Genomic DNA, 10,847 nt, shown 5'->3' with positions numbered 1-10,847 from the left:
TACCTTAAGAGCACGAGGCAAGTTCACTAACACTACCTGCAGCCAAACCCTGCAGTGATGAAAAAACTTTCTAAATAAAATAAATTAATTCATATTTACCAAACGCCAACTATCACGTGTGTCTCAAACACGCGCAGGTCCACCAAACATATCCAGCCCAAACACAGTCTAAAACCTGCCCTTCAGAAGTTTAAACCAGTTCAAAATATATGTGAGTCACACGTTTGAAGCAAATGGCAAAACAACTGAGTGTACGTCTTAGTATTTTATTTTAGGAATTTATTATCAGTATTGCTATTTTAGTTTTTTTTGTCGGACGTCTTAATTTTTAAAAGTAGTCCAAAAAAAGCACCCTGCCACCCCTGAATTTTCAAACAAGCCTAATTTGGCGGGAAAACCGCGAACCTGGCAACTTTGACTATGAGCTGATTGGTTGAAGAGCTGATGATGGAGTTGCAGTTAGAGCTTTAAAATGAGGTATTATTTACTGAAACATTTGATATTGTTGTGTGTTGAGTAAATAAGCACAATGTTTAGTGTAAAATGTATTAAACATTTATAATCTTTGATTTAGCTCAATTGCTCCATATGGTCCAAAGAAGAGGAAGAAAAGGATATCACATAACATTCCACATCTTTGAGGAAAGCACAGAATATTTTTCAGTTTCTTCCCCTAATTTGTGAATCCAAATAAAACATTTTTAAAACGTTGCTTTTTTTTAAAGTTAAAATTTCTTAAGAATAAAATCACATTGTAATTTTTGTGTGGTCACAGAACCAAAATTAGGTGAAAGAGGTTTCTGGTTGAAAATCACAAAATGTACCATGGATCTCTATGTACGATTTACGTCTTGATACCCACAAATATTTTATTGGGTAAATTTGATAAATAAGCCCCCCCCCCCCCCCCCCCCCAACAAAAAAATCCTAACAGATACAGTGGATACAGTGTCATTCAGAAAGAAAGAAAGAAAGAAGAGATTTTCTTATTATGTTAAGAAAAAATCTGCTTAAAAACTTATTTCCTGCTGGAGTATTAAATGGCTTAAATTAGGTATTACAGTGCCAGGTAAAAAAAAAAAGTAGACCCCTTAAATAGCATTATTACTTCTGAGGGAATAGCATTAAAAACAATAGCATATTGTTTGGTCCTTGTGGGTCTTCTCCTTTTTAGATAAGTCTCATGTAAGGCCCAACATTTACGAAGCTGCCAGAGGCTAAGAAATACAGTCAAAAATACAGATAAACACTGAAACACACCCTGACCTGTACAGCAAAACACAAAACGCTAATTTGATCAGAAGCTGTGGGCGGAGGAAGACAGCTAAAACTAATAAACTACAGGTCCCACAGTGCATTGCGGTAACTGCTTCGAGCCCGGATGTTGTGTTGTACTCTGAGAGCAGGCGGATAGTGTATTTAATAGATGTAACGTAACGTTAGTAACGCTGTGTGAAGGTGAGTATGATTGAGCTTGGAAATGGAGAAGCTGAGGTGTGTAGATTTAATGGCTGAGGTGAGGGATCGTGTGTGTGTGGCTGGTGTGTGTTAGGCCAGTGGAGAAAAGTGTTGGGGAGTCTTGTCTTTAACAGGGTCCGGTGTTCTGTCAAATTGTGCTATCCATCGATATCTGCTTATTACCACATTTGTTATGTTTTATTTTTATGTTTTTATGGTTCTGCTTTACTTGGGTGTGTTAAACAGAGCCCTGTGGCATTATTTGTCTAAGTGATTAAAATCTGTAATCTGTATATTTACGTTTAAATATAACTACACTAGGGTAGCGCGGTTTGACAGGGTAACACAACTCGTCAGAACACCGGCTGAAACCCTCTGAATAAGATCCGCTCTCGGTCACTGACAGCCAGGTGACCTAAAGGCGAGGGTCTTATTTGTGTGTTAAGCGCCATGCTGAAGAAAACCTGCACTCAACAGTATTTTATTTCTCATTGTTTTATAGCTGTACGCGCATGTTGTGTGTTTGACTGATTTACTCTCTTTTACAGCAACTAGCTCACTAATGCTAATGCTGTAGCATCACATTCACACGCTGTTTCAGTTTAGTCAGGCTATCAGTACACAGAAACTCAGGCAGTGCAGCAGAAACAGGTTAATCTTAATTCTTTTATATATTTTTTTGGAGAATTTAAAGCAATAAAACTGGAGAAACAGAAGTATTATGAGAAAATAGCACCTCAAGATGAGCTGAGCGAGAACACTAGAGACTCTTCTTTGGATTAATTATCATCTGTTTACTACACTGATAAATACAACCTGATTACAACAAGCTGAAAGTGTGAAAGACAGCACAAGTGTTACACCTGGGAACACTTGAGAAACTACACTTTAAACCCCACAAACTTGTATTACATAAGTGCAGGATTTTTTCATTTCAGCTGAAGCATTAATCCAAAGTAAACACAGTATTTTAATTAATTTTATTTTTAGGAACTGGTTTCAGACCCATAATCTACTCAAAGCTGGTTTTCAGGCATCAGACATACATATGGTTTAATATATATATATATATTTTCAAGTAAATAACAAATAAATTATTGGTGTGAAAATTGTCAACCCGTTACGTCACCTGTCAACGACCAATATTCTTCATTTTTAACAGCCTAAATGTGTAATATATTAGTTAAATGGTCTAAGCACACATTTCTAGATATCTGAATCTCTAAAAAAAAACTCTCATAGAAAGTTATTACACCAGATGATTATGAATACACTGCCTAATGCCAGAGACACAGTTTTACTAGAATAAAGAGAATAATTTGTGTCTGAAACCTGTTCTTAAAATATCATAAATATCATTAAGATGTTTAAAAAATACATGGAGAAATTTGTGCTACAAATAAAAATAGTCCCCAAAGACGTTAGACCTGGATATTTTTAAAAACAGTAAAGTCTGCACTGCTAAACACAAATTTCCCTGATTACAACTAGCCTAGCTTTAATGTATTGTTGCTGTGCAATGAAAAAAAGTATCTTGATTTTTGTTTAATTTTAGTTTACTACATAATTTGAACACACAAACTCTCTCTTACACTGTGCACTGAAAAAAACTGAATCACAGATGTTTAATTTTTAGTTAACTGTTAAGTACAGTCACTTAATAAACCTGCCCAAAACATCGAATTTATGGTGATGCTGTGAGTACCATTTTTTTCATTTAATCTACAAATAGTTCAAATATTAACTAATTTCCGTTGTTAATTTGTGAGTTTTTATGTTTTGTAGGAAAAAATAGTCTGATCTTGTTTTAATATTTAAAGTAAAATAAAAAATAAACTAGGCTACACAAGACAATGATGTCTGTCTTATTATTCCACAAATCCATAGTTTGGCCTGACATTATACTGTACTTCAGTCATTAAGTTTGGATGCAAATTCAGATAATTTATCATGTGCCGCATCGCTTTAAGTGATTTTTAAATATTCAAAAATACATTCCTGTGATTCTGCAGACTTGAACATTAGCACAGGTATCTGAATATTAGATAATTATATATGGTAAAAAAAATGTACAAATGGGAATAGTAAACAAATCTGATTCTACTGAAAACATTCGGAGTCCGATTTAATTCTTAATCCCCTAATGATTGCAATTTGTCTTTGTTCCTTCCAGAAACAAATGCTGCCCTGTTCCAAGTCTTCATCTGCTTCTAATGTCATCCTGGTTCAAATTTAGCTTCACAAATACACCCTTTCAAAAGATTTCACAAAAATGTTTAGCTCCTGAAAGAGGAAAAGAACATAACATCCGGAAAAATCTTTATTTCTCAGCAAATGTCCTTTCCTAAACCTCAGAGACAAATGCAGAACATTACAGGCCTGAAGAAATCTCTTATCTGCTCAGACTGTGGGAGGAGTTGTTCTAGAGAGAGTCATCTTAAAATACACCAGCGCATTCACACCGGAGAGAGACCGTATCACTGCTCAGACTGCGGGAAGAGTTTTTCCTTACCGTATCATCTCAAAGTACACCAGCGCATTCACACAGGAGAGAAGCCTTATCTGTGTTCAGAGTGCGGGAAGAGTTTTAATCAGCGAAGTAATTTCCTCCAACACCAGCGCATTCACGCAGGAGAGAAATCCTATCACTGTACAGAATGTGGGAAGAGTTTTACTATTCAGAACCACCTCAAAATCCACCTGCGCGTTCACACTGGAGAAAAACCGTACCGCTGCGACGAGTGTGGGAAGAGTTTCAGTCAACACAATGCTCTCAAGACACACCAGCGCATTCACACGGGAGAGAAACCGTATCACTGCACGGCCTGTGGGAAGAGATTCAGCCGCCAGAGTTCTTTCCAGCTTCACCAGCGCATTCACACAGGAGTGAAACCGTTTTATTGCTCAGAGTGTGGGAAGGGTTTTAATCGACAGAGTTATCTCCAAAGACATCACAAATGTGTTCACAAATATCACTGCTCTGTGTGCAAAAAGAGTTTTAGGGATCAGAGTAGTTTCCAACGTCACCAGCGTATTCACAAGGAGATCTTTAATTTGACTGCTCAGAGTGTGGGAGGAGCTTCAGCCAGTCATCAAGAACATTTAAAAAACACAAGTGCATTAAAAGAAGTTACAGAAATGGACAGTGACACATCTGAAAACATCCCTGAAACCAATCAAGACGAGTAAATTATTGGTTTACCAATAATTTTACCCCTCAGTTAATGAAAGAAAAACCCACAGTGGTCACAGAAATAACTTGAGTCTGACAAAAGAATTAATAAATAAAAATACTATGAAAATGAACAAATGAAAGTCATACATTGCTTTTGAACCATGCTTCAGCTGAATTATAAAATAAAAATAAACTCACGAAAAAGGCCTGAACAGAATTGATGGTACTCTTAATTTAATATTTTGTTGCACAACCTTTTAAGGCAATCACTGCAATACAAGACGATTCATGTAACTGTCAATGAGACTTCTGCACCCCACTTCTCTTGAGCAAACTTATTGTCTTTTTCAAACGGCATGTTTCAGCTCCTTCCAAAGATGCTTAATAGGATTTAGGTCAGGCCTCATAGAAGACCACTTTAGAATAGTGCAATGTTTTCATCTTAGCCATTCTTGGGTGTTTTGGGTCATTATCTTGTTGCAAGACCCATGACCCATGATGGTGTCCTCCTTCACCAACAACATAAAACGTCATAGTTGAGAGACGACTCGTAGCTTTACAAATGTGAAATACATGCATTAGCAGCTCCTATGTGGATCATCTTTTGCTCAATTAGAGAAAACGCAGCTCGTCTGAAGTACATGTTCAGGTCGAGGAGGTGAAAAAAGGCCAGACGGCTTGCTTTTGCTGTTTTTGCAGCACCAAGAGATGTGTGGGAACGAGAGAGAAGCAAAAATTACTCGCATGAATTCCGATTTGACTGTTCACATTCATGTCGCATGTTCATGAATCAGATACATATCCTTTTTGGGACAACATATCGAAGTGATTTGGCACATTCTCACAGCCATGAAAAAATCAGATCTGAGCCACATTAAGCAAAAAAAAATCAGATTTAAGTCACTTCAGCCTGGTAATGTGAATGTAGCCACTGGACTTAACCACCCAATCCATAAGGTTCTCTTTAATGATTATTCTTATTAAATGTAAAGTGGGGCCTTATACAGTGGTGTGAAAAAGTGTTTGCCCCCTTTTCCTGAATTCTTACTCTTACTTTTGCATGTTTGGAAGGGTTGGATTTCTTTTTCACTTAGTTATAAAGATCTTCATTTATAAACTGCATTGTTTGTCTGTGTCAAATATTTAAATTTGTTTGGTGATCTCAAACATTAAAGATTGACAAACATACAAAAGAATAAGAATCAAGAAGGTAGCAAACACTTTTTCACACCACTGTTGGCGCCAAAGTTACTTTTCTTAATTTGTGTAGACTTAAATTATTTGGATTTTTTTGACACACACGGCTTTTGTGTTGTTTCATAAATATATTTTATATATGATGAAAAACACAATTGCACAGTTTCTGAGTGCACAAAATCTTCATAAGGGTTGTGGAGCAAGTTGAAGAGTTGATCACTAGAGGGAGGTGTTTCTCAATCTGCAGAGCTTCATTTCTTCCCACATCAAGAAGGACATTTCCTATAAACAGGACAAGCCATAAACAGACAGCTCTTGAGAGTGTACTGAAGTGCGAAGAGCTTTTAGACGACACTGTGTTAGTATGGGCCTTGCTGTCGTAAATGAATCAGAACGCTTTTTTTTAGACATAAGATGAATTCCTGGAACATCAGTCTTCTTGGGAACATGCATTAGGTCTGGTCAAACTGGGTCGGGAGCACTTGCTTGGAACATCCTCAGTTCTGACTATGCCATGCCTCTCATTTTAAGTCCCTCTGAACGGTGCATTTTCATAAGTGAGCCTATTTACATGATCAGGTGTTTCTTGAGGCTGGGATGCAAGACAATGGAAATAATGGCGGTTTTCATTTTAAAGCCCGCCCTTCGCCGCAAGAGAGATCCCTAATGGAGCCCGGCAATGAGCTTAGGTGACAGCCGCACAAAGGGACAAAACTGGTCTGTTTGAAATGGAGAAGAGCAGTTATGACTTAAGTGAATAATAAGGGCAGCAGTTCGGATGGTGCTCGGTGAATGAGCTGGTTCTGTTGGCAGTGGGTCCAACAGATCTGTTTTCATAATAAAGATCTTCACACTGCGACCCATCCATCTGAAAGCTGATCTAGGCGTACCCTGTGCTGTCACTATATGACTGTAATCAAAATACTAATGTAATAAAAGATGGCTGCTAAAATGCTTAGATTAATAGATTAATATTGTGTCTGAATAGGTAATATACAGCTTTGGGAAAAAATAAGAGACCACTGAAAAATTATGAGTTTCTTTGGTTTTACCAAATGGAAAATTGAAAAAGGAAGATAGATGATCCCAAGCCATCAAATCAAACTGCTTTAATTTTTGCACCAGGAGTGGCATAAAGTTATCCAAAAGCAGCGTGTAAGACTGGTGGAGGAGAACATGCCAAGATGGATAACAACTGTGATTAGAAACCAGGGTTATTCCACCAAATACTGATTTATGAACTCTGAAAACTTTATGAATATAAATGTGTTTTCTTTGCATTATTTGAGGTCTTTTTTTGTAATTCCAGCCATTTCCTATTTTCTGCAAATAAATGTTCTAAATGACAATATAATTTCATTTGGAATTTGGTAGAAATGTTGTCCGTAGTTTTTACAATAAAACTACAATGTTCATTTTACTCAAACATATACCTATAGATAGGAAAATCAGAGAAACTGATTCAGAAACTGAAGTGGTCTCTTCATTTTTTCCAGAGCTGTATAAAATATCAGACAGACTTACTGTAAATATTAAGTATTGAGAGTCCCCCAGTATTTGTTTTACTTTTAATCATGTGATATCATTGATAGTGAGTGCCAGTTGGATGGGACATTCCATTTCCATAGTTATGCAGGGTTGTTAATATTGCTCAATCCACAGTGCCATTACCACCTGCAGTATACAGCACAGTGTGTGGTAATGATCGGGACTGGCGGCATCTGTCTCAAATCGTCCATGTGAACAGACAAGCAGAAATCACATCCACATTCAATGCAGGAGAACACGCACATATTTCCCACATGTAAGTGCAGCGTTCTTCAGCTTCCTTGGAATAAGGTATAAGTGGCTTGTGAGGATGGCAAATTGTCTAAATCGATTCATAGATAACTGAAATAAATTACACTTAATTACATGGTATGTTCCCATGATCAGTTGTAGCCAGACACCACTGGTCACTATCATTGCCACCCACTGCACTGTCCACTGTAAAGATAATACCTTCCTTGATGTATTACAGTAATTGTAGATGGAGGAATTTTAAATGCCCACATAACTGCAGTCATACATCATAATGCCATAAGCAATCCCTTATACAGTAAGTGACATTTCTGGACATTCCCAAGCCACTTCTTAAGGTTACTCTTTTCATGATCAGGTTACATACTGCCGTCCCATGACTATTAGCTTCTACTTAGCAAAGTGTTTCAAATAATAGTCGTCTCTGGTACTTAAACAGTCCTTTTTTAAATTTATAATAATGTGAGCACTGCATGTGAAATATCACTTTATCTTAGTTTCAGTTATCTATACTTCACTGGAGCAAATATTTTTTAGACAATTTTTTACTTCTACTTCTCACCTTTTAAAAATAGCCTTGTTACTCCTATTTAATTTCAGCTTGTTTTCATTCCACGTTCTCATCGTTGAAAAAAAGGGCTCTTTTAAAGACTTAATTGTTCTTTAAGCATCATACTTAAGTAGAAGTACAAAGGTATGCAACCTTTTTTTGCACTTAAGTATTGCAAGTAGTTTATTTTAAAATGTACAACTCAAGTACTGAACGTAAAATGTCAAGTATTGCGTTGTGTGTTATGTAGTTATGTAATTCAGAATTATATAATAAAACCTTTAGTAGAGATTTTGTTAAAACATTAAGGGCTGTATGAAGCTGACATCTGTATTTTGACATGCCAGTAGTTTAGAATTCCAGATTTAAAGAGTCACTAAACCCTAAACCATATTTTCTTCATTAATAGCTGAAATGTGTTTCAGACCAGTCCTGCTTAAAATCTTTTTAAACATTTCCTAACCTTTAAAAAACGCTTTTATTGCAGTTCAGCTGTGCTATAGGCATTGATTATGTTTCCGTGTACTTTGGTACGTGGACACTCACAATGCTGGACATCTGCATCTCACCGTTATCAGATGCACACGGCTCAGTCCCATTAGCTCTCGATTCTACCTTGCCTCTAAACCCATACATCACCCAGTGCCCCTCCCAAACAACTCCTCCCAATTTTTGGAGTCAGCTAAAATCAGAGGAGTTTAGTTACCCTTTAAGGCTTTCAAAAGATGGCACACATGCTCACACCTGCAGTGGCTTCCTCTGCCATGCTGTAGACATTAGCCAGTGTGTATGGGGCATAGACACATTGGTAGTCCATATACAGCAACTGTCTCTGTGGCCTCTTCTTGTTACTGATAAAGTCCAAACAAACATACCCCACCCAATTACTGCTCATTCAGCTCATCGCTTTCATCACACATGATTGACTTAATTACAGCTTTGCCACGGCCCTCCGCATTAATCATATTGCCATATCTTTACTTTTTCGAGCTTTGTAGCAATAGGGACTCTAGGGCTAAATAAACACCCAATTTATGGTGAAGCAACCCGTGTAAACACAATTTACCCAAAATGTGATTACGACTAAATGGGTACTTTTTTTTAATCACACTTGTGGTCTCAAATGGACGTGGAGTGAGAGCCATTCCCAGCCTCGGTCCTCGTTGGGAGTCGCTCGGAACCGCTCAGCGGTCGTGTCCTTGTTTACATGTTGACGTATTTATGCCTGGATAACGTGTTATGGTATATGGATTCATGGATCTCTGGGGTTTCCCGGAACGGCTGCATTTAGCTCATCCTGTGAAAGTACAAAACAGATCAACATGTGTCTGAGATGCTGAAAGATCGCAACAATAGATGGAGACACAGTTTAACAGCAGTAAACTGATGAGGTTCGTCTTTAGTACCTGGTAAAGGGCCCAAGCACACCACTGTGTGAAGGCCCGGATTAATCCTGTCAGCTCGGTTGTTTACCAGATGCAGTGTATGGCTGTGTAACGAGCTTGTGAGAGAACACTCACTATGGGTGAAGACTTAGTGTTCCTTATGAATGGTGCTCGGAAGGAACTGTCCAAACAATTTGTAATTTAGCATTTGTGGTTCAGTCTGAGTGGGAGGTGGTTACGCTGCAGTAAATCTGCTGACTCTGATTGTCATGTGTTTATTTTAATGCAGTGTTTAGGATGTGTACAGGCCTGAGTGCAAGTAATGTGGACCATGTCAACTAAGGCTATGTTCACGGACTGCAAGCAAGCAAATTAAATTAGCTTCTTAAAGGAGAAATATATTGTGAAATGGATTTGAGGTGTAGATGGTGTAGGTGTAGAAGATGATAACGACTTCCAGCACACTGCAAAAAATCCATTGGCAAAAAACTTGACAAAATATATGCAAATTAAGACAAAAATATGTATATTAAGCAAAAAACATCTGCCAATGGGGTAAGCAAAATTTTCTCAGATCAGATTTGCATATCTTAACATCATAATTGTATCTGCATGGGTTGCTGTGGTAACAAGTTTGGCTTCAGCGCTGTACTGGGACCCCCACGCTTCTGTTACTCAGGATCTAAAGTGGTCTTCACTTGTTGTGTTTAATTGATGAAAACAATAATAATATTAATGATAAACTTTATTTATATAACACCTTTCATACATAAAAATGCAACTCAAAGTGCTTTACAATAAAATTAAACAAATCAGCAAAAATGTAAAAGTAATATAACACAAATAAAACAATTTAAAAAAGTAACAATTTCATAAAATAGTTGGAAATAAGACATTTATATTAAAATAAAATATAAAATAAAACAGATTGAAACAAAAAATATATAAAATAAGGATAAGAACAGCATATATATATAATTAATAAATAAAATAATTAAGTATAAGCGGAACAGAACTAGTAAAAAGCTAAGCTAAAAAGGAAGGTTTTTAGCTGCCTTTTAAAGCTAGTAACAATCGATGCCTGACGAATATTAATTGGTAAAGAGTTCCATATTTTTGGGGCATAAAAACAGAAAGCTGCTTCACCACAACACTTTGTAATCCTATTTCCAGAGTATCCAGACCGAGACAGATCTGTAAAAATTTGATCAGTCTATATGCAACTTACAGTCATATAAAAAAAATGTGGGGATCCCTATTAATCTTAAACATTTTTAGTTCT

Source organism: Astyanax mexicanus, chromosome 17, assembly GCF_023375975.1.
Source record: "Astyanax mexicanus isolate ESR-SI-001 chromosome 17, AstMex3_surface, whole genome shotgun sequence".
NCBI classification, from domain to species: domain Eukaryota; kingdom Metazoa; phylum Chordata; class Actinopteri; order Characiformes; family Acestrorhamphidae; genus Astyanax; species Astyanax mexicanus.
The sequence above is the reverse complement of the archived record's forward strand: the minus strand, read 5'-3'. Positions refer to the sequence as shown.